The sequence below is a fragment of the Sphaeramia orbicularis genome, chromosome 9, assembly GCF_902148855.1.
Source record: "Sphaeramia orbicularis chromosome 9, fSphaOr1.1, whole genome shotgun sequence".
In the NCBI taxonomy this organism is placed as follows: Eukaryota; Metazoa; Chordata; class Actinopteri; order Kurtiformes; family Apogonidae; genus Sphaeramia; species Sphaeramia orbicularis.
In genome coordinates this window covers 54,122,847-54,147,125 of record NC_043965.1, presented here as the reverse complement: position 1 = coordinate 54,147,125, position 24,279 = coordinate 54,122,847, and the positions used below count along the sequence as shown (strand labels likewise).

Below are 24,279 nucleotides of genomic sequence, written 5' to 3'. Positions count from 1 at the left end.
TATCTCCATCATTGATACAATGATCCACATCATCTTGGTTCTCCAGAACAGGTCAGGTAGCCATAGTTACGTCTACCTCAGTCTGGACCAGATTAAGACTGGGGTCCAGCGGAGTCTCTTCTATGGCACACTTTTACAACAGAATTGTGTTGAAAGCTTTGATATTAGGCCCATAGGGAGCCTTGGCCTAGGACGCTGGAGAGTTAGCTAGTGACCGAAGAGTTGCCAGTTCAATTCTCTGGACTGGCAGAAAGCTGTTGGCAGATGTGCCCGTAAGCAAGGCACCTAACCCCCATATATCCTAGTGTGTGGTGTGTTCCTTCATGTTCTAGTGATGGGTTAAATGTCGGTGTGTGGTGCATGTCTATGCCTGTCAGGGACATGCACCGGATTACAGAGGGGCAGGGGCTCAAAGTCACAAAAGGGCAGTATGTGTGCGCCAAATTATTTTCAGGCCTTAATAACACAATATGTGGCTTAATGTAAAATGAATAAAGTAGCCACAGATAACAACAAAAACTCAGTAGTAGTGTATATTGTGTAGCTGTGAGTGATGCAGTTGGTGTTTCTCTTGTGTCAACAAATTCTTGTCAAAATGTGTCCTAATACTGAGGTTTGGAGGACATGTGATTCAGCTGCAATTCTACAAAGCAATCAAACATTGGCTTATTATCAGGCTATATATTGTTGAAGATACAGATTGTAGCACCTGAACATTCACATAAACCAGTCCTGCTGTGACTGCTGTTGGAGTTTCCTGTTCCTACTGGAGAAACAGTCACAGCAGCGAAGGCACAACAAACTCAAGATCTGGAAACAAATGCAAGTTGTCAGGAAAATCAAGCAGAGTGAATGATTCTGTTTCTGCTGTGATTCAACACATTCAAGTAATGTTGGGGGGGGGGGGGGGGGGGGGTAAGCCATAAAGGTTGAAGTCAATCCACTGTTCTGTCTCATCTGTGCAGGAACTACACAGTGGAGATGTGACCACGGCTAGGACTTCTCTCTCTCTCTCTCTCTCTCTCTCTCTCTCTCTCTCTCTCTCTCTCTGGACAAGCGTGTGCGCGTGCAGCATGGGGAAGCCCCGCCCCTCAGTGACAGACAGCGGACAGAGAAGCGTCATCAGACTCAACACACATACAATACTATGACGCGCTATTACAAGGAAATGCGTACGGTAGATAAGCGTTTTTATACTGCCGTTTTCTTTTACATTCCTATGCAGAACAGGAATTTATTTATTTTTAAAAGTAAAAAGGGCACTTTTTCTACGAGGCAAAAAGGGGAGGGGCTCAAGCCCCCTTTGGGCCCTTTGTGTGCACGTGCCTGATGCCTGTGATCTATATTCTGACAAGAATAAAGAATCTTACTTCTAAAGAATCAGCTTCATATCACAGATGTGTAAAATAAATATTCTAAGCTCAGCTGGAGTTTGCCTGTCAATGGGAGCACCTTCGGCAGCAGTGCTTTATTTCCATGCTGTGGTTTATTGACTTCACTGGTATCACTTTTCAGGTTTAGTGGTTCATCTATATGTTTCATGTTCCTGTGTTTTGTCATATTCTGCATCTCCATGTTACAAATTCAATGAGCAGGTGTGGAATATAGGGCTGTGATATTTGAATGACGAGTGTTTTCAGCCATTTACACTGGAAAAAATCTAAATCTTACCAAGTGTAATTTTCTCTTTTCTGGTCCAAATATCTCATCACACTTAAAATAAGACAGAATCACCTAAAGAGTAACTTTTCAGTGAGGTATAAGAACTGATTTTTAGACAAAGGATCTGGAAAATCTGATTTCAAGAAATCTTACCAAGTTAATTTTCACTTGTTCCATTGGCAGATTTTGTTCTGCTTAATTCAAGCAAAAATGTTTGCTTTTTTTTTTTTCCCTTAATTCTTACTTTTGTCATCTGTTTTCCAGTTCATCTTATTAAAGTGAATAAGATTTCGCACATTTAATCTCCAAGGCAGATCATTTGTCACATTTGTAGGCGTGTTATACAGCACAGAAAATGTATGTATATATTTTCCAAAGGTATTTTGGAGTTACCGCTCTTGTTCTTAATGGTTTTTGTCAGTAGGCCTGTAAGATGTGATGACAAACTGAGTCTGACCAGTTCCACAGTGCAGAGGTTTGTACAGCCATGCGCTCACGGACATGAGTGGGTAGAGAGGCTGACGGAGGGAGGGTTTTGGAAACAGAGGAGGGGACACGAGTAGTAACAGGAGGAGGGGGGGGGCAGACGAGACGTGGGTGGTGGGGAGCCCGGAGGAAAACATTAGCCTTCGACTCTGACTTTAGTCGTGGAGACTTTGTGTTTATCCCGTGAATGTTTGGCGACGCGCACGGCCGCTTGGGACGCACCGCACCGAGCCAGGACGCACGGTAAGGAGAGCCCACGCGTGTTTTACTGACCGTGGAAGGGTCCGGTTTGAAGCAGGAAGGCGCTTTTACTGGGCGAGGTGTACGAGTGGAGGGGGATGGATTTGAAGAAGAAGGAGGACGGGATGGAGGAGAAGAAGAGAAAGGAAGATGAGAACAGGAAGTTCTTAAGTCTGGTTCTGCCCTGGTGTGTGTGTGTGTGTGTGTGTGTGTGTGTGTGTGTGTGTGTGTGACTAAAAAAGACACGAAAAGTATGAAAGAGGAGAGTTGGTTTAAAAAAACAAACAAACATACGTCATGCTTTATTTCTACAACAAAGTGCGTTTTTGTAGGTGTAAAGTTTGATTTGGCACAAACACAGCAGCCAAAGCTCATCCAAAAGTTCTAAAGTGTCTGCGTTAAACTAAAGTTGTGTTTGTGGTTGTTTATGTGTTGTTGTTGTTGTTGTTGTTGTTGTTGTTGTTATTGATAAAACGTATTTCACGCGTACATCAGTAACAGCAGTGCTATGCTTAATGTTATGACTGACAATGATGACAATGATGTGGAGCTTGAAAACTGAAGACAGTGAACGATGAAGTCAGTGAGACCTCCAGTTGTATGACAAAACAGAAGGCAGTGAACGTCTCACGGGTCATGTAGAACAGGTGGGTCGTTTCACATGAAATCAACAGATTTTAAGAAAATTTCCCACCTGACCATCTCAGATTTTTTAAAACTTTTACATACCTATAGAACATTATATATGATGGGAAAATCCAAAATTTCAAGGCTTAATTGTAAATAGTTCCAAAGTTATGACCATGTGTTGTGCGTGGTGTCAAAATTTAGGGCACTTCCTGGCCTTTCACATGGTGTCTTTTATTTTGTCATCCTACCTATCCCACATGCTGATATTGACCTTTGAATCCGAAGGTCGGACATATATTTTTGATTTTCAGCTGTTCATATATCATACATAACAGAACATAGGACCTTCATTTTACACAGATCCATTCCCAAAGTAGCCAAGAAATAGCACATCAAATTTCTAATGAATATGATGATTAGTTTTTGTGTAATGGGTGGCCAAAAGTAGCATTTTAGAAGTTTGCGATGGATAAAATCTCAACTTTGTCATTCTCTGTAACATGCAATTATAAATTTTAAGTAAATATTTTCCCTTTTCTTAGGACTATAGATTCCTGTGAAATAATTCTGAAAATTTCAGACCTCTAGCTCTTGTTGTTCAGAAATTATAGAAGCCTGAAAATAGCTGAAAATTTCAAGTCTTAATTTTGGTCACAATTTTAGGGTACCCCCTACCTACTTCAAATGGTTATAACTTTGGATCTATTTACAATTAAGCCTTGAAATTTTGGATTTTTCCATCATACATAATGTACTAGAAGTATGCAAAAAAATTAGAAAAATCTGAGAGGGTCAGGTGGGGACCACTTGATGAAATTATATGGAATGACCCAGGTGTGTATTTGTAAGGATTGGTTTTGCAGTATTCGGGACATGGTTGAAGTTTATTGTTAACACAGCTACATAAACCTCTTGTTACAGTATGTTGTGTTGGGTACCATTAACCTGCTCTGGGTACCACGTCAACATTATGAATATCATAATACAGATTTACATTGGGATAAATATTATATTGATCATTAATGTTGATGTTTCTATGTCAAATCCTCATGAACAGGACATCTCACAGCTGTAGACACGACGTGTCCCATCATGTCCATATAGTTTATAAAAATCAATATTTCCTTAAAGTTTAATGGGAGATGTGAAGAAAGTAGATGTTTTTTTGGAAAATTATTGTTTAGTCAGAGCACAAAAATATTTTAGAAACTTAGAGGTAGAAGGTTTAAAATCATAGTCATGGATAAAAAAAAATCATTATTGACATAAATTAAGTTAAAACCATCTCTGAGGCATTTTGGAAGCAAAGATAACAGTTTAAGGGCGACAGTGGATAGCATTCATGCCTCACAGCAAGAAGGTCCTGGGTCCAATTCCAACACCTGTCGATGGGGGTGGGACCTTTCTCTGTGGGGTTTGCATGTTCTCTCTGTGTTTGCGTGGGTTCTCTCTGGGTACTCTGGCTCCTCCCACCATCCAAAGACATGCACTGATAGGTTAATGGGTTAATCTAAATTGCCCATAGGTGTGAATGTGACAGTGATGTTCAGTCCTGTGATGAACTGGTCACATGTCCAGGGTGTACCTCGCCTTTGCCCATAAGTAGCTGGGATAGGCTCCAAGTGACCCCCGTGACCCTAGTGAGGATAAAGGGGGCTCAGAAAAGGAATGAATGAAGACAACAATTTAAAACAAAACTAACCAATGCAATGATAATTATCACAATTGTAAAACTATATCATGATATTTGTCATTATTGTTTTGTATCCCAGACCCCTGTTAGAAAAGGAACACCTGAATTCAACAGGTCCACAGACTTTGGTCCATTTGTGTATGAGTTAGGCAGTTATCCTGTGAGGCTAACCATATGATTTTGGATCCTCCCAGAGTCACCAGTAGTGCTGCGTACCGGTACCATGGACCGGTTCTGGACTTGTAAAAATGTTTCGGTTCAACTCCAAAAAAAACCAGAACGTCAGGAACTGGTACTGGACTTGCAAAACAAACTAGCACTTACGTACAGTCGCCATGTTGGATATCAGATCACAGGTCAGGTAAACACAATGCCGCAGCGTACCAACAGTAAAGTGTGGGACCATGTGACGAAGCTGCCTTTTGATAAAGCAAAGTGCAAACTGTGTGAGAAAGAGATCCAGTGCGCTGGGAGAATATCAAACATTGCAAGGCACTTGAGATGCCACCCCGACATAGAGACAACCCCACATGCTGCCACAGCCACATTGACGCCGATGTTTGGTGGGCAAAATAACGATGTTTGGTGGGCAAAATAACAACTATCAAAGTGAGTTTTACCCTACGTTTTGAGGATTTTCAGTTCAGGAAAATAGGCATGTAAATTGTAATAGGTGTCTGATAGCCTGAATTTTTTGTAATTGTTGCCGTAGCATCATAGCATATATTAGTAGATTAACGTCGGGAGTCCTGAAAAGGTAACACAATACGAACGCAAGAGTCCCGACTCTTGCGTTCGTATTGCGTTACCTTTTGCAAAACATTGTACCAAGAATGCAAGACAAAGAGTCAAAGGCACTGTCAGCATCGCTAATTTATGGTAAAACTCACAGTCTGAAGCACACTGAAATACAGCTGCATGGGGATGGATCACTCATCTTCTGTTGTCCCGGATCCGTGCCGTTACTGTCTTCTTCCGATCTGGGTCCGGGTCACGGAGTCAGTGGCCTCAGCAGAGGAGCCCAGACAGCCCTCTGCCCACACACATCCACCAGCTCCAGGGATAGAATCCCTCCAGTGTGTCCTGGGTCAGTCTCTTCCACGCACGGATCCCCCAGTTTAAATAGAACCGCATGAGGATCACTCATATTACGCGGTCCACGCACGCACGACTGATGCCTGTCTTACAGTGTTATCACTTCTGTGGGCCCAGATACCCCGAAAAGAAAAAGAAAAAAAAAAAATATAAGTAATTTATTTCTCTTACCTGCTAAATTTTTCATTCACAAATGTAAGTTCTGTAACACAAAACCAAATATTATTTATTTTTTGAAAGATGTTGAACTTTATTCAAAGCTGTTCGATAAATCTGGAAACAAAAAGGCTCTGAAAACCATCAGTATTTGCTCTGATTTGGACATTGTATTGTAGTGTATTCCCCCTGGCACACTTGTTCTGTTATTTTCTTGTTGTATACATTGTTTGTATACTCTACTTAATTCAATAGAGAATTAATGAAAAAAATGTTTAAAAAACTTCTGTGGGCCCATCACATGATACCATCACAGATTTCAGGTAGGGAGCAGTGGCTTGCATTGCGGGCTGCTCACAAAAATAACATCTGACTTCTGTTGTCTTTTGTAGTTTTACCCAAAAATCGAAATCGAAAATCGAGTTTTTAGAGGAAAAAATCGGGATTTTATTTTTTGCCAAAATCGTGCGGCCCTACATTAACATGACATACTTCGGATCAGAACCAGTATTTCTCCAATGAAAAAAATTAGTTAAAAAATATGACTTATAAGTCTGGACCTGAACCTAAACCTCTGGACTCAAGTCCAGACCTGAACCTGAACATGGGTTTAGGTACGCAGCACTAGTCATCAGCGCTTTAAGGTTTGGTATGTGATATTTAGTGACATGCAGTGATGATGTTGAAGATTGCAGCCAAATGAACACCCCCCTTAGGGTGGTCCCTACAGTGCAGGGTGGCCCCTAAAAGAGAATGTGAAAGCCTATTGATAGAATAGAATAGAATAGAATAGAATAGAATAGAATAGAATAGAATAGAATAGAATAGAATAGAATAGATCTTTATTGTCATTGTACATTTGTACAACAAAATTAAAAAGTGCGATCCTAAAAGGTACAATCCCTGACATAAAAAAAACACACAGACACAATCATACTCGCATAATAAATAGATTAAGAAAGTAAAAACACACAGACACAATCACACTACCATAAAATAGATTAAAAGATAAAAACACACAGATACAGTCACATCCTATTGCACTATCTTTTAGCAGCATTCAGTGCATTAACTGCAGTGGGGTAGAAGCTATTTTTCAGTCTGTTTGTTCTGGCTTTAATGCTTCTATACCATCTTCCTGATGGCAGCAGCTCAAACAGGCTGTGACCAGGATGAAATGGGTCCTTGATAATGTTTTGAGCCCTTTTGAGGCAGCGGGAACTGTGCAGTTCCTCCAGTGTGGGGAGGACGCAGCCGATGAGTTTTTGGGCTGTACTGATGACCCTCTGGAGGTCCTTCTACTGGGCCGCTGTGCTGCTGCTGTACCTAACACAGATACAATAGGTCAGTATGCTCTCAATGGAGCAATGGCAAAAGGACACCAGCAGCCTCTGTGCAATGCTGTTTTTCCTGAGCACTCTCAGAAAATAGTCTTTGGTGGGCCTTTTTCAGCAGCTTAGTGGTGTTCACGCCCCAGGTCAGGCCCTCCTCAATGTGAACTCCCAGGAAGCGGAAGTCTGCCACCCTCTCCACACAGTCCCTGTTGATGATTAGTGGTAACATGTCTGTTTTATTCTTTCTAAAGTCTATAACTAGCTCCTTGGTTTTGGATGTGTTGAGCAACAAGTTGTTCTCAACACATCCAAAACCAAGGAGCTAGTTATAGACTTTAGAAAGAACCAGTGCTAGCACTGATAGAACCCGTGCTAGTTTTATCAGGCAGGAAATCAGGGGAAGAATGTCAGACTTAAAAATACCCTCCTATCTCCTCTCAATCTGAATCAAAACATAAAATATTAACATGAATGATGATATTGTTTCATGTCAATATGTGTAAGAGAAGCCAAAATATCATGGTTATGGGAGGTATCATTATGCTTTTGTTTCAAGCCGTGGAGTAGAGCAATAGAGTCACATCTGGTGGAATTTAAAAAGTAATACGAAATTAAAGCTATCAGTCACATTTTTCACCACTTACCTGTCTGACAACTTCAGCCTGTGAAGAGTCCAGCATATGTGCAGAGGTCTTGGATTCCTACGGGTCATTCTAGATGTTTTGTACCACGATGGCAGTTGTGCACTGAACCTTTCATATGATTTTCTGAACCCCTTAAGGCGTCCATACACTGTGCGATTTTAGAGACAATTTCTCACCCGTGTGACTCTTTCTGGGATGGGGCCAGATGTGCCTCTAATCGTGTGTGGTGCTTGGTGCAGTGTACATGGGGTAAGGAGAAGCGATTAACACCACACGACCACCTCACGGCCAGCAATCGTGTGTTCGTAAGGAAAATGGAGCTGTTTGAAATCCTGCTCGCTCCTCGTGAGGGTATCGCACTGTCAAAGCAGTGCCACGAGCTGATGTGCCTCAAATTCTCACACTGTGCATGCGCAAATACAATAACAGCCAGCTACTGTAAGCTAATTCTAAGCTTACAGTAGCTGGATATCAGCCTAGTGCAATTTAGCAGTTGCAGCTTCCTTCTAGTTCCCTTTGCTGTAGGATTGACAGCCCGTACTGTCCATGTCTGGACAACCAATTCCTGCACCAAACACGTCATCGTCTTTTCTTCTTTTTTGATTCCCCACAGATAATGGCACATATTGCCACAGCAGCTCGTTGGTTTTTGTTTAGCACTACCATTTCGTGACTCACGCCAAAACACAATCATCTATGCACTTCCGGATTCCTTGGTATTTTAATGTTGTATTTCCGGATACAACACTCGAATAAGTCGTGCGTCCTCTGGTGTATGGTCCTACAGTGTGAGCAGTCAGGTCGCATATGAGCATCGGTCCGTACAGTGTGAGAACATGAATCGTGAGCCTGACTTTATGATTGAATCGCACAGTTTGAGATGGAGCTGCGTGCAATGATCGAAATAATCACACAGTGTATGGATGCCTTTAGAGATCACCCCTGTTTGACTTTGTACTACTGTTTACTGCTCTTGTTGGTTTAAATGGAGCATCTTGTTGGAGTTCCAGTCTGTTGGGCTGTTTGGTATATTTTGCTTTGATTTAAGAATAACTGTTGTGTTGTCCTGTTGGATTGTGTGAGAAAGGTTTTAAATCCAAAAGAACCCATTCTCACTCCCACATTGTCACATTTTGCTACTTGATCATGAGCCCTTGGTGTCTGTTTTCAGTTCGTTGTGTACAAGAGTCCATTTTGGACTTGCTGGTTACCTTACACAAGTCAGAGTAAATCCTTTGGATTTTGAATTCTGGTAAGAGGGCTATGAATGTAGTTATAGAACTGCAGTTTCTGCATTTACCCATGCTGATACACACACTGCACCCAGCATTAGCATTAGCATTAGCATTACCAAATGGCTCACAGTAGGAGCAGTGAGCTGCCGTTGAAGGCACTCATGGACCAACTCCAGATCTTCATGAGCACTGTGGGGCACTGACAGGAGAATTAACTCATATGTACTAGTTTTTGGTGGTGGGGCACACACAGGGGATCTGGAGTAAACCCATGTGGCGCTGAAAGAACAGGTAAACTCAGCACAGAAAGGCCCCGATCTGATTGAGAGTTGAACCTGGAGCCTTCTGGGTGTGAGCCACAAAACTGGCAATAGAACCAGCAACTAGTATTTTCCTAATATTGACTGTCCCATACAGCACACAGTATGGAAGATTGTCAGCATGTAGTAACCAGCACAGGTTGTACTTTGGAACCAACAAAGATGCAAGGTAAAATCTTTCTACACCTTACAAGAACATGTAAGAAGTCAAGAAACTAAATACATTTCAGCTTAAAATGACAACTTTCCATCTGCTAAATGTCATCAGCTCCTCTACTTATTTTTTTTAATTTTTCCTTTTGTTTAGCATATTTCCTATTTGAGCTATGGCATGTCTGATATATTGCATAAACATACTGGCCCTAAAACTACACACGTATAACAAATACATTACTGGGATTTGGAAAATAATTCTGTCTTACTCTAAAATACAAACATGTTCATGTTGCATGTTATAGCTATATATAGTAAAGACAAGTAAACATGAATATGTTAACTTTATATCATAATTAAGTAAATACTAAATGTCAGATAGATGATAATTGTTATTTACACTTTAAAAAGAAGCAAAATTGAAACTAAACAAAGAGAAATACTTTGTCTGAAGCGGAAAGAGCTGGATAAAAGTCATATTCTAGAGATGATTCCAAGGGCATAACTTTTCAGAAAAGGCTTTTGCATTGAATTAGAAACTTCAGCCTCATAACTGGAACTGTCCCCGGATGAAGTCATATGATCTTATCCTTTAAATATGATCTCAATCAGTAACTTCCATCCTGGCATAAATTAATTTAACGTGGGTCAAATCTAAAGGCTTGAAAGGCTGTTCTGCCAGTGCTGAGTGATGAGGGTATTAATTTGAAAAGGTCAATCAAAATGACAGAGTTCTATCAGGTAAGATGATAGGAGGGTGGCTGTGTGGCCTGAGAGGTCAGGTGAATAATTCAGAGGTGGATTGTCCAGGCCTTTTGGAGCAGCTCATGCTGTATTGTGTCATAAATGCATCTCACATTCCCAGTCATAGAGAAAAGGTCAGAGGGTCACCAGCTGGTTCAGTTTTCAGTAAATGGATAACCCCCTTGAATACCCCTGTTTTCATTTTTTGTGATATTCTCCAAAACAGTGTATATGTTTTTAATTAACAGTTTACGTTAAGATTCGAAGTAGTGACATGTCCAGAGTCCTTCACTTGAAACGTAGCTGTGATAGGCTCCACCCCCCGCCACCATCTCCAGGATAAAGGGGTTCTGAAAATGAATGAATGAATGTTGAGATTTGTGTCAGAGTCATTTGACACTGGTGTTAATTTTTTTGCCCAGATCACAGAGAAAGTAGCGTTGAGGCATTGGTTATTACTGGGACTGCGATGAATCCAAATGCAGATCAAAATTGGAAACAAAAAAGGTCCGAACATTCAAACACATATCCCTTGACCAGGAGAAATCAGACAATGTGACTGCAAAAAGCCTCATATTGACTGGAAAAACAGGATGGTAGTCAGTAGTATTATGACCAAAAGCATTATTTGTCTGCACGACAGCAACAACAAGCATACCTGTGGAATAAACAGCTGGTAGACCAGGATCAAGGCTTGTTCTGTACTATTAAGAGTTCTGGGGTTTTTAGTCATTTGCTTTCCCGGCAGTGTGTTCTGGTTTCTACTCAGGTCACTTTTTTTTTTATTTTCAACGGAAATCCTCTACCATGAATGAGAGAGAAATGAGAGTTTGTGAGCCATGTGATGTGATCACAACCTCACACAGTAAAGTTCCTCATTTACTCACGGCTGGATCTCGTATGAAAACAGACATTAATCAGTAACTCAGTAACCTTGACAAAAAAGAAAGACTGGCAGTGTTTGAACCTGTGTGTGTTTACTGAACCACACCAGGTGAGTCTGAAGCTGCTCAGCCTCTGCGCCGGTCAGCATATTGTTAGTGGAAGGAAGAAGGAAATCTGATAAGACACATTTTAAACAAAGGTCAGGGAGCCAACTGCACTACAGCTTCTTTACCAAGACAAATGACTTTTCACAAAGACAAATGACTGAAATGTTGTCTTTTAGGTGCAAGAATTTGGTATTTGGAGAGTTAAAAGACACAAATGTAGCAGAACATGAGAGGAGGAGATAGTGGTGGAGATTTTTAGATGAGGATTTGCAGCAGAAAGACAAAGAAATGCCATTTATCACTGAAATTAATGGGTTACAAAATATTACATACCAACTCACTAAAACTGCCACTCTTATATGGCAGAAGAATGGAGGAATTTCTCAGGAACAGCAAATTTTCATTCATTTTCATTTAAGTTTTGGTTTTTTTGTTGTTTTTTTCATAAATGTATGCCTTTAATCTTGGAGAATGTTCAATATTCGTCCTAATATATGATTTTATAATCCTTTAATATTGTAACCAAACTAAATGATGGACCAGTTCCAGTTCACATGCGGTCATCTAAAACCAGTTTGTTGCAGAGATAAAGGCCAGTGTATTTTAATCTGTCCTGCCTCATGTTCTCATCTTTGTGGTTTTCCAATAGTTCTTCATGCAAACAGCTATGCATATTCTTTTCAAAACTGTGTCACCTGTACTGAGTCCACCACAGACCCTAAGCCAAACCTAAGCTCAGTTTCACTAGTGGAGCGGTTGAACTGTGGGCAGGTGAACTCCTGAGCATTCTGCAAAATCAGACTTGTACTCAGTTGTATTGACCTAAATACAGCCAGCTCTACATTATGTTTTTACATCTGGCCACAAAAAAGTCCCAAGCACATTTCTTATGACTGCCTTTATATTTGATCACAGGACACATTCACCACACAGGCTGACTTGGTAAAGAGTGTTGCACTAATGTATAGATTAGGTCACCAGGCTAGGGAGTTTATTTAACCTCCTGGGACCCAGGAAAGTACAAGTTTTGGGTTTTTTAAATTAAATAATTGCCTATATTGGAAACATCCTGATGCAATAGTTTTTTCAGATGCTTTTTTTTTTAATGGAATGTCCTTTGCGGTGGACAATTTTGTTTTTGTTTTTTCTACATAGCTGTGTTCACAAATGTGGACAGAAAACCCGTAGCTGGGTCTTAGGAGGTTAATGATTGCATTGTTCATTGCTTTGTTGTGTTTATACTGTATCTGTCCACATCGAAGTGTTCAGTTTTAGTCTTAGTTTTCAGAGGAACTGTTTTGCTGCTACTGAAGAAGTAATGATGAAGAATTACTGTAGGTCTGAGTTGCAGGTCCAAACTATGAACTCCAATGTGCAGTGAGAGTTACTGTACACTGGAGTGACAAAGGTTGTGGTTCTTTATAAAACTCTGGTGGGACAAATTAAGAGCTGCAGTTACTGATTATTTTTGTAATCAGTTAATCTATCAATTATTTTCTTCAATATGATTCGATTTTAAAATTTTTTTGAAAAAAATGGTAATTTGTAAAAATATGAAAAAGACATTTCTGAAAATGACAAACGACGTGCCCTTTATTCCAGAGCCAGCTGAAATAACAACAACCACAAACAGCCGGTAGGTCACTCGGGCATTTTCGGAAATTTGTTGCAACATGCATTGTGTGAAGCGAAGCTCAGTTCAGGACAATTGTAATCAATTTTTTTTAAAAATTGATTTAAGATGATTAATCAATGAATTGCTTCAGCTCTAGACAAATTAGACCACCGCAGTCTCGATACTAATGAAAACACAGCATCAGTAGGTACAGGAAAATGTGGGCTAGTGTTTACTTCATCTGGATATTATCAGTACTATGCTATTCCAAAATGACTGACATATGCAGAGTTTCTAGTCAGATCCAACAGCAAAAAGCCATCACAGACAACCTAAGCCTTCAGAAACCAGAGAAATTTAGAGGAAGACATCTAATAATTTGGTCATAACATTTCTACATTTTAGAAGAGGTGAGGAAATTGTCGTTCAGATTGTGATTGGACCTCAGAAGATCATCAAGCCTATCTGCTGGTCAGATCACACAGACCTACTAAGTAATAAACTATATTTACACAAGCTGTAGAATCTGGGCCACAAAATGGACTTTTAAAAGACAAGTAGTTGTTGACTAACTAGTGTTACAGCTTTAACAATGTTGACATTTAACTGTAAGCTATTAAACCATGGAGGTTTAATATGTAAGATTTTCATGTGTGTATAAGAACATTCTAATCAATAATCCATCTTTTGACACTTTAGTTTAATCCATAGTTTGAATTACAGGGGGTACCGGGGGGGTCTGTACCCCCTGATGAAGACACTGACCCACCTGAAGAGACAAAAATATCAGTTTTGGGAGGGGTCAGGTAATTCTTCTGATTTTGTGGGGGAAAAATAAAAATAATAATAATATAATACAAGTCAACTCCCATTCTTAGTGTAGGAATAGTTTAATGTAAAATGATATCAGACTTCAGAAAATGATTTCTGTTGTGCACCGTACCATTTTTAACTACGGTGGCACTAAAAGCAACTGAGAACCAACTTCAGCTTGTTCATTCATTCTCAACGGTAAATTCAGTTTGCCTGTTATGATATACAGGGGTTGGACAAAATAATGGAAACACCTTCTATGATGCCACAATGTTAGGTGTTTCCATTATTTTATCCAACCCCTGTAGATGTTGATTGATAAATGTTATTAGCTAGCAGATGTCTGGCTTGTTGAAAATGTGTTATTTTACAACATTATTTCAGTGTTTGGTTCGTTTACGTCTGTATAAGTTCAATGACTTATCATTGTTCCACTGAGGCTGGTACAGTCAACATTAACATTAGCTAACCTCTTAACAGGATAAGCTAAGTCTCCATTTAAACTAAGCTTATTACATTTTTGTGACGTAAAATCGATTATAATTTTGCAAGGAGATAAACTCCCTTTATTTCCATTCTCATTTTATGGTCAATGATAAAGTACAATCAGTGACAGTGTTCTGCAGGTTTACAAGTTCAGCTCATACAGAATAAAATAAATTCATTCACATTCTTAGTTCACCATCTCAATTGAGAACTAGTTAATGTTCAGTTCATTTACATTTTTTTCAAGTCTTATCTTTCCAAATAAACCCTGTTCGTATTATTGCCCATCACTACTATCCCCAACTGTTGTGAATATTGTTTACACCCGTTTCATTGATCACAGCTGAGGCAGTAACCCCACACTGCCAAGGTTTTATCTGGACCGAAAACATTCAGAATCTCACAAAAAATCTGAACTGGTTAGAGTTCTTTAGTTATAAATTTGTTATAACTATTAAAATCTTAACACTTTATCTCAAAATAAACCCCATTTATGATGTTGGATGTAGGGTGTTTGTAAATGTATTGCTTTTAATTAATTAACTTTTAATTAGTCTTGTATTTCAGTGCACTAAACTCCTAAATTTTTGGATAGTAGATAACATAGCCTACAGGGTTGACCCCTTCGTATTCGGTCCTCATGTTCCCAGGTCTCATCTACACATGTGCATTGCATATCTGTCGGAATCTGTCAGAATGACAGCTAGTACGAAGCGGAAGAAACAAACAGGCTGGAATATATTCATGCAAACAGGAGCGGTAAGAGCACATCCATTGTATTCTTTCACATTATAACTTTTATCAATTGAAATATTTTGAACCCAGCAGCCTGTCATATAAGCATTCAGTACAAGTCAAATGGAGGGGGAGCCCACTGTTTCTCATTTTGCCACTTGTCTTGACCTTGAGTGTGTGTTCGCCTCACTTATCTTGTACTTTAACATTAAACATGGCGACGAAGTACGCTTTGTATTGATGTATCAGTGGACCATGATGATCATAGAAGATGTGAAGGGAGTACCCCCCAATTATGGAGGGGTAAGTCACACTCTGGTTGTATCACATTTAAAGACAGAACCATTTAGCAATACGATTGGATTGTGTTGGAACACTGTATACTTACACTGCACATGTTCACCTCTGTTTCAGTTTGTAAAATGACCTTTTGAACACACTTTTGTATTTAATGTATGATCTAATGAGTAATTTTTGGCGAGTTTTTAGGGATTTTAATTGGTCACTTGGTCACAGTTTCATTTGGAGAGAACAGTGAATATGAGATACTTGTTTGGTTTGGTTTATTTTTATTTCAAATATCAACATTTAAAAACAAAACAAAAAAAAAAAAAACATATTCGAAAAGGAGCGGGATGAAGTGCAACTTATATACTCATGCTCCCTTACCCTATCTTTTTCTACTGGCCACAAAGTCCCATGCAAATGTCACAAAATAACTCCCAGAAAATATTACACATCAAAAATCAACACTGTCCAATCCCTCAGAAAAAATGTTTATTTTACATGTCTACCTACAATCTGCAATCACACAAACACAATACGCTACACTCTCCACATACAATATAATAACCTGATATCATATCATATTTCATGTTCATATTCATACTATACTTAGGGCGGGGTGATATTAACAGAATTATTAGCACGTTCAAAGTTCAGTTGATATTGACTTGATACTTAAATTGATATTTCTAAATGACAATGGGGAAAAAATGCAAAATAAAAGTACAAAAATGATGACGTCAGTTTTAGCACAAGCTATTTTTCTACAGCATGCTGTTTGGGTAGCTGCATTAAAGTCACATGTTTGTGTCCAAACACTTTAATCTGATTTGGCTTACAACCTGTTAATGGCATGGAAAGGAACCCTGTTTTCAGCAGAAGTTGCTTTCAGAGGCAATTAGCAAGAACTTGGTATCTGCACTCCTTCCTGCCATTGTTGATTTAATGTTGCTGAGAATAACATTCTGCACAGAACTCTGGAGTCAGATACAGTGAACCAACACAGACGCCCTCTTTAAAGTGTTTTCCAAAAAGAAAAAAATGTTGAGCTGCAGAGCGTTAACATGGGCGAGAGGTGGTAGACCAAGACAGAATCTAAATAACGTTTATCCACCTTCTGGATCACTTTGGCTTCTCTGCAGTTTTTTGTTCTTTGTGCTCCTTCCTTTCTGGATATTGCCTGAATGGGACAATCTGAAATATTCAGTGACACAGCAGCATGAAGCTGACTGGGACATTCTCTCAAAGTCTGACGTAACCATGATAGAAGGGGAAAGGAGTTTTTCTTTTCTTGTAGGACTAGGGTTAATTGTTATTTTTGTCAAATCTGTCATTCATTTTCCTTTCTCAGTCATTTAATTATCAGTTGTTTGGACAGTAAATCATTTAAAAGGTTCATGATGATTTCATAGATGCCATACACGGCAAAGAAAAGCAGGAGGTAAATCCTTCATCACAAGTCGAGTTTCTGTTTTGTCTGGTATCAGTTCAAAAACACAAAACGTTTTTATGAGGTAAGATGAAGAAAGCAATCATTCTCCCATTTGAATATCATATATACTTAGATAACAACTAACCACAACAACTTGTAAATAATGAAGAAAACAAAAAACAAAACTTCTTTGTACCGCCTTTCTAACCCATGTTACTTTGTTAGACTGCTTGTGATTTGTGCATATTTGTGAAATGGAGTTCATGGGCATGCTTTGTGTTTGTACCCAAGCTCCATTTGTCGATTTCAAAGGAAACAGCAGCGAGTGTTGTACACTGTTACTACCGCAGAGAAGCAGATGAGGAGCACTGAAGAATTAAGCGGCAAGTGTAAGGATTACTGCAGAAAAACTGGCTCATGTCCTCTATGTAAAAGTCTGTGTCCAGGCTGATGTTTGATCCTGGTATTTTCATGTCGGAATATGTCTGTGTCATCAGGATAGAAAAAAATCCACTGATGTTCACATCTGGTCATTCACTGTTTTTAGGTAGTCAGCTGATCTCATTTTTGTGTCACCCATTTTTAGCCCAGAATCCATGAGTTATTGTGGAGGCGCAGCGTCTGGCTTCGTTGTCGTCTTTGTTTCTTCAAACACCTTCTTTGACAAAACTACTGGGCACATTCAGTTCAAATTTTATGTGTTTCTTCCTTGGGACAATGTCTACAAAGTTTGTTCACAGTTCAGAAATTTGGATTTAAAAATTTGTAACAAATTTGTGAAATTTTAAAAATGTGCCTTTCCTTCTAATGGTTCATATTTTGATGGTTTATAACGAGGGATGGGGCCGATCCGATCCAGTATCAGTATCAGGTTCCGATACCAACGTAATTTATGGATCAGAAATTTCCGATCCAACTTGTGGAGATTTCTGATCTACGACCCATGTCTGTGTTTTAATTAATCCATAGGTGATTCCCTGCTGGCTGCTCTGCTAGCTGGCTGCAAACTGTGGAATGGATTTCCTGAACAGAGGCCTGTCTCAGTGAGATGCAGTGTAATGAGACACGCCTCCATTCAGGAAATCCATTCCACAGTTTGCAGGCAGCTAGCAGGTGAACATTGAGCAGCACTGTAGCTAACCAAATTTTGTAGCCTATGTGAAGAACGCAAACAGTCCAGAATTAGGGTGGCCGCAAGCAGAACCCATGTGCAGGGGTTCCCCTGTATACATTCTGCTGTTGAGCTGTCAGTGCCGCTGAAAACAGAAACAAACAAAACAAAACAAAACCCACTTTATTCTGAGGCTGGGGCACCGATAACGAGGGGAGGGCACACATGAAAGACAGTATAACAGAGGCACAGAAGCTGGGTTGGACATTCGAAGCACATTAAGTTTCACTTTCGGTTTTCTGTAGTTAGGATAAAACTTTGTAATTGCCATTTTTGGGGGGTTATTATGTTAAATCTGTTGATTTTCAATTCCATTTGTGGCAACCAATGGCAGGGCAGTATATATTTTGCTGACTTGCGTACTATCCTTACAAATAGAATAGAATAGAATAGAATAGAATAGAATAGAATAGAATAGAATAGAATAGAATAGAGAGCCTTTATTGTCATTGCGTGTACAATGAAATTAGGAGTGCTACTCCAGTCAGTGCAAAAACATTAATAAAACATCACTACTTCAGAAAATAAGAATAAAACAAATTTAAAATTACAAAAACTAAAAATATGATAAGAAAATAGAACCGAAATTTTTACAATTTTACAAAGTTGCACAAGAATAGAGTGAAGTAGAATAAAAAAAATTGACTAAATGTGAATAGACACAAATTTACAGTATTAACAGTATGTGACTGTATGTTCAGTATATCTATGAACAATATGAACAGTATGTATTACATACGGTGTTTCCAGTGATGAGATTCATGAGATTCAATTCTTTAACATTCACTTCAGTTAGCTTTAGAGTTGTTTTCTGTGGTAATCTGGCCAGTTGTTAGTTGAAACTCCATTTCCCCTCCATGTTGGCTGATAACATCTGGTACACTGACTTGTATGTGGAGGACTCGGGTTATGTTTTCAACAAAGCTCACAATATGGCACACACTGTTACATAAACTTTACACAAACCTTTAGGAAACACACACAAATCTTACATTTTGAACCTTTTACTCTGCAGATGACTTCATGGTTTACTCAGTCAAAGTGTTCTTAAATACAGTGGGTCCAGGTGCTAATTTTAGCCGACAGATAGATAAGACAAGGACCTGTCTATAGAGACGGAACAGCAGACACAGGGAGGTGGACTCTCTGAAAATCAAACCAAGACTATTCGTGGATTTCCTCTTAAACATACACTGTACTAAACACATGCTATTTCAGTTGGTTGTGGTAGGCAACTTTTTACATTTTTAATGGTTGCCATAAGATTCTCCTAAAACTCTTTGTTTCTTTTGTATTCATGTTAAAACTGTCTTTCTGCATTCTGAAGTCGTCCCTCTCAGTCTCTCTCTTCTTTTCTGTGAAACACAAAAATGCAAACTCTCCCCTCTCGACACACCTCATTCCTCCCCTCCTGAAAGTGGGCTGCATTCATCTAGCTCTGGGTGCTATTAGACCAAACAGACAGACTCAGAGGAAACCCGCTGAAGGGCCTGAAAACAGAGCAGCTGTTCTCATTGGCCACCTTATCGTCTACACAGACTCATTATCTGATTGGCTCTTTTATGGAAACTATTACGTAAAGACTTCTACATCTCTGCAGTTGTTTGAAGTAGTTGTGGCCCTGGTCAAGTCTCAGTGCTTCACCGTGAGTATGGTACTGTTTTCTTGTTCTTGTTCTTTTTTTCTCTCTTTTTTTTTTTTGGTGAGGATGGGGGCATTTTCTGTCACTGTAGCCATGTGATCATTGACAAGGGGTTAGTTTGGATGGGGGTCAAGTTCCTCATGGCTGTTGCATCTAAAGGTGGGGCTGGACAACAGCATGTTCAAAGACAAAGACAGAAGAAGTGGCACTAGTGGCTGTAACGTTCTAAGCCTCAAGTAGAGTTAATGTCAGTCTTTCCCTTCCATATGTCATATGATCTGTGTCATCTTCAGTTCTCAACTGAAGTCTTATGATAAAACATCAAACATCATCTCATACATATTCAGCCTTACATATACAGTGAAAAATATGGGCAATGGTTATTTAAAAAAACATGGGAACAAAGTGGCCTGATATTACTGAGTAGATTTAAAGTTTAAAAAACTATGAAATGTAAAATGTTACTCAAACCCTATATCCGTTTTCTTTCATTTTCTGTATTAAAGATCTACACTCATGGCCAAACGTTTTGGGAATGACAAGTTTTGTTTTCAGGTTTTTTTCTCCATGTGTTTCTGAGGTACATTGCACAGCGATTAGAAGTACTGTATAGGTTTCAGAGACTTTTATTGACAAATAAATCACATTTAAGTATCCATTTGTGTCATGACCAAAACTTTTGACCACGAACATATATTAATTTTTTTTTCTATGAAATTGAGTTGAATTGAATTGGAAATTTAAACTGAAACATTTATTCAATTATGTATATTTTATGATTAATGATTTATATGTTTTCTATCTACCTTTAGTCAGTTTTATTAAAGCTGTAGTGTTTCATAGGTTTGTTTTTTTTTAGCATCACTGGGCCAAAATTCCATTATTTCCTTTCAACAAACTGTAATTCAGGTGGTCTTCTTAATCTACTCCTGGCTTGTATTTTTGTTCTGTAGAACATCTACCCTGTGATGTTCATTTTTTTCTAATCACAGGCAATTTCAGACAGAAGGGACCTTAAATACATGATTGACAGCTGTAATTACTCATAATCTCAAAATCACATGTGACTTGGATTTGATTCTGCTGTTCTACTCTGTGATGGTGCATGGAAAGTTGGAGAAGTGGCTTCACATTTCTGTAATGGGATCAGATTCATTAGCCCTTTTGATTTGGACTGAGAGGAGAGAGCAGTACTTTTTCCCTCTGATTTTGGTTCCTGCAGCTTTAAGTAACTGTGTCAGACTCAGTTTGTTTTATCAGCCTCATTCTTTATAGTGTACAGTGGGGCAGCTGCGGATCCAGAGGTAGAGCGGGTCGTCCAATAACCAGAGGGTTGGCAGCTCGCATCCCACTCCATCCCAGTCATGTGCCGTTGTGCCCTTGGGCAAGACTTCACCCACCTTTGGGATCCTCATTAAACTTGAAAATAAATTAAATTGGGTTTACCATGGAGGCAATAAACAGGAGTCCCCACTATCTTTGCCTTGACATCTAGCCAAAAACACTTTTCTGTGATGTCACCATAGTGCCAGCACATCCTCGAATCCAAATGAATGTTTGGCATTCTGTCATACAGTATCACCATGAAACAATGGGGGCCCACCTGGCAGTTCACAGATAAACCATCTGTCTGGATACATATACAAAAAAATTCAAGGGCAGATATATTCAGAATCACTGCTAACAGCATTAGTATTCTGTAAACACATTTTCTGTTGCACTGTCTGTCCTGACAGAGTCCTCTTCTTAAGGTTTCTTCCATTTGTTTCTGCTGCTGAACAGCACCTCATTACATTTAAAGAGGTTAAAACAAGGAATATTTGACAAGGTCAAATAGATGTGCATAATATTCATATTACTATGGACTGGGAATTAGACTGACAACAATAAAAGAGTACCAAAACAATGAAGCTAAACACAAGTCACGGAAATGGAGAATATAATTAATCAGTATCTACAGTGACCCTCATTGTTTATTGTTGCACTGTTTTTCAATGTCATTCCCAAAATGTCTCATGTATTTGTTCGTTGAATGGAATCTTGTAAACAGAGCTCAGTTTTCTTAATACTAGACTTGCATTCATTTGATACATTGATTAGTTCAGTAATAAGATCTTTGGATGCTGGTATCTCAGATGATCTTCTAAAAATGGAACCTGAAATAATAGACAGTAAATGTTATATTAAATATAGATGATTTCACCTTGAGTTCTAACTACTTAATGTGATCCTCTGAGGAGTTGGAGGAAGTGTTTCTAGCAGGAAAACCATCGGCGTCTTTTAATACAGAACAGGACTCATTTGGAAACATGCATCTTTCTACGCAGACACACACACTCAATCCACACAAAAAAGGGAAAAGCCCCTCTCTTTCAGGTGCAAACAAGAGTTTAGTGTTGATAATAGAGCACTGTTCAGATGAGAAACTAGAGATCACTTATCAGACAAGACACCCATTCATTTGTGTGACCTTCAACCTCCCCACTCAGTCACAGGTGCCTGTGACACTGGGGTAATGTTACCCACCTTTGTTTGCCTGGAATGACATTAAGTCCTCTGTTTGTTGGCCACACTTTAGAAAGTAAAATGGCTTGGAGAAATTTTAGTGCACTAAAAAGGCCCGGAGATGTAGCAGAGAAGAATATTTCCATTGGTGGTGAAGGTGGTTTATTTTAACCCCACTGTGTACAGATTCTAGTGTTTCACTGTTGAGAATTTCCAAGTGTGGTTTTAAAACAGTTGCAGTGTGAATTTTGACCTATTTAAAGGTTCTGTATGAAAGATTTATACAAGCATGTGCATGAAGTTTGTGTGTTGTCCTGGGAGTCATTTGTTCATGTTAGATAATAATAATAATAATAATAATAATAATAATAATAATAACAACAAAAGACAAAATAATTTTTATCCTAAAAACTGATTCGGGTGTGATCATGTAGGACACTGAGAACAGTACCATCAATAAGCAACCAGCTCACAGCACAACACAACACACCTTGACTTTATCTAAGCACACAACCACATATGAATTGTATATATTGAAAATAAAAGGTAAATTTATGAGAAGATTTGGATTTTTTTGTACAACTAACTGTACCTGCAAATGCTACCTGTACTTTCCATGTTAGGAATGTAGGTTTTATATGGGGGTGATGATGAGGTGGCATCGTGGTTAACACTTGCCTCTCACGAAAAAGGTTCAGCACTGAGTTTACCTGTTCTATCTGCGCAATGCGGGTTTGTTCTGGGTGCTACTTCTCCTGTCAGGGCCCCTGACCATGGTGCTCATGAAGTGATGGATTTGGTGAGCACCTTCAATGGCAGCTCACTACTCCTAATGTGTGTGCTGGGCTAATGCTAATGCTAATGCTAGGTGCTGTGTAGTGATGGGGATGAGACAGCCTATGTCAAAACCGAGTCAAGATCGAGTCTTTGAAGGGTCAAGACTGAGTCGAGACCGAGACCGTTGGTTTTCAAATGCAGTCGAGACCGATTCAAGACCGAGACCATAAAAACAAGTCAGTTTTCACAAAAATGATTTAATATCAGTCCAGTTAAAAATCACCAGTTAGGCCTACAGACTAAGCTAGGCTGGGAATTGTTTATGGGAGTAGTCATCGTTAGATAAATATAAATATCACTACAAATATTGAATATCATCATTTTTTGAGTGAATACTTTGTTTTGAACATGTTAATTTAAATCATTCAACAAAACAATGTTACAAATCAACAATATTTAGTTAACACTGAACAAAAATATATGCATTTACAACACATCAGCAGTGATATACTCTTTCAACCTAGTGCTGGGTTTCATGCTACATACTACATGACTCATACTACAGTATATTCCAGACAGATTTGCTTTCTGCAGATTTCCCACCGCACTGTCTAGAACTCACAGAAGAGGCAGGACCATGGCTCTGAACCAGGTGCTTGTATATTTTCTAGGATTAAACTTGGAAGTAGGTGGACCATTGATATTAATCATCATCAAGTTGAAAGACGTTTATTCTGCCTTTCTCGTCTGCATTTCCAATAATCGCACATCTTTCAACGAGACATGCAGTGACCTGTCAATCAACTGGGGTGGCACTGGCACCTGAGATGTCCAGTCAGGTTCCAGAGGTGGTCAGTGTCAAGGGACGATGTGAGTCGCGCATGCGTAGACATGACAAGAACGCATGGAATACCTGGATGTCGTTCTTGCCAGCTAGCTCAAAGCAAGGATGCAGTAGTTGGTTACTCATGTAGACCTGGCTGGCAAATATCCCAAGATGCCTTCGTGCTACTCTCGAATGCTACGGCGGCTTCTGTGTCAACTTAATTCAGAAATGTATTATTGACTAGATGAGTGTAACGAAACGATGTGATACAATGTTAGCACAAGAGTGAGAGGCAGAAAAGCGAGAAATACGTCTTTATCGTCGTGATATGGGATTCAACAAAATGTATTACAGTTTTGAAAAATATGCAAAATGTATAAATGCCAAAGACTGGTAAAGGTTCATACTGTTTTATACATACTATTATTGTAGGTAATTCATTTATCAGACAATGTGTATAAATGACATGTAAATACTAGTACAAATGTATTGAAATCAAATCAAGTGACATTGTGGTGATTTGAGGGAAATACATCAGGGAGCAGATGACAGAAATACAGCAGAGACAGGGAGGAAAGCTGGCAAGTATGTAGCCGTTCCAGTTACAG

At 39.1% G+C, this 24,279-nt stretch overlaps 1 protein-coding gene across 2 annotated transcripts in view; it reads left to right on the top strand.

The window, feature by feature from the left end:
• Nucleotides 1-2,266: 2,266 nt before the first annotated feature.
• Nucleotides 2,267-24,279, top strand: part of LOC115425618 (phospholipid-transporting ATPase ID-like) — an 80,429-nt gene continuing 58,416 nt past the window's right edge. Inside the window, exon 1 of one of the 2 annotated variants that reach the window (XM_030143265.1) lies at nucleotides 2,267-2,391. The gene's annotated coding sequence lies outside the window, so the exon portion shown is untranslated. Of the gene's footprint in view, nucleotides 2,392-19,541; nucleotides 19,567-24,279 lie in introns of those variants that run through there. The other variant, XM_030143264.1, reaches the window with a different exon arrangement.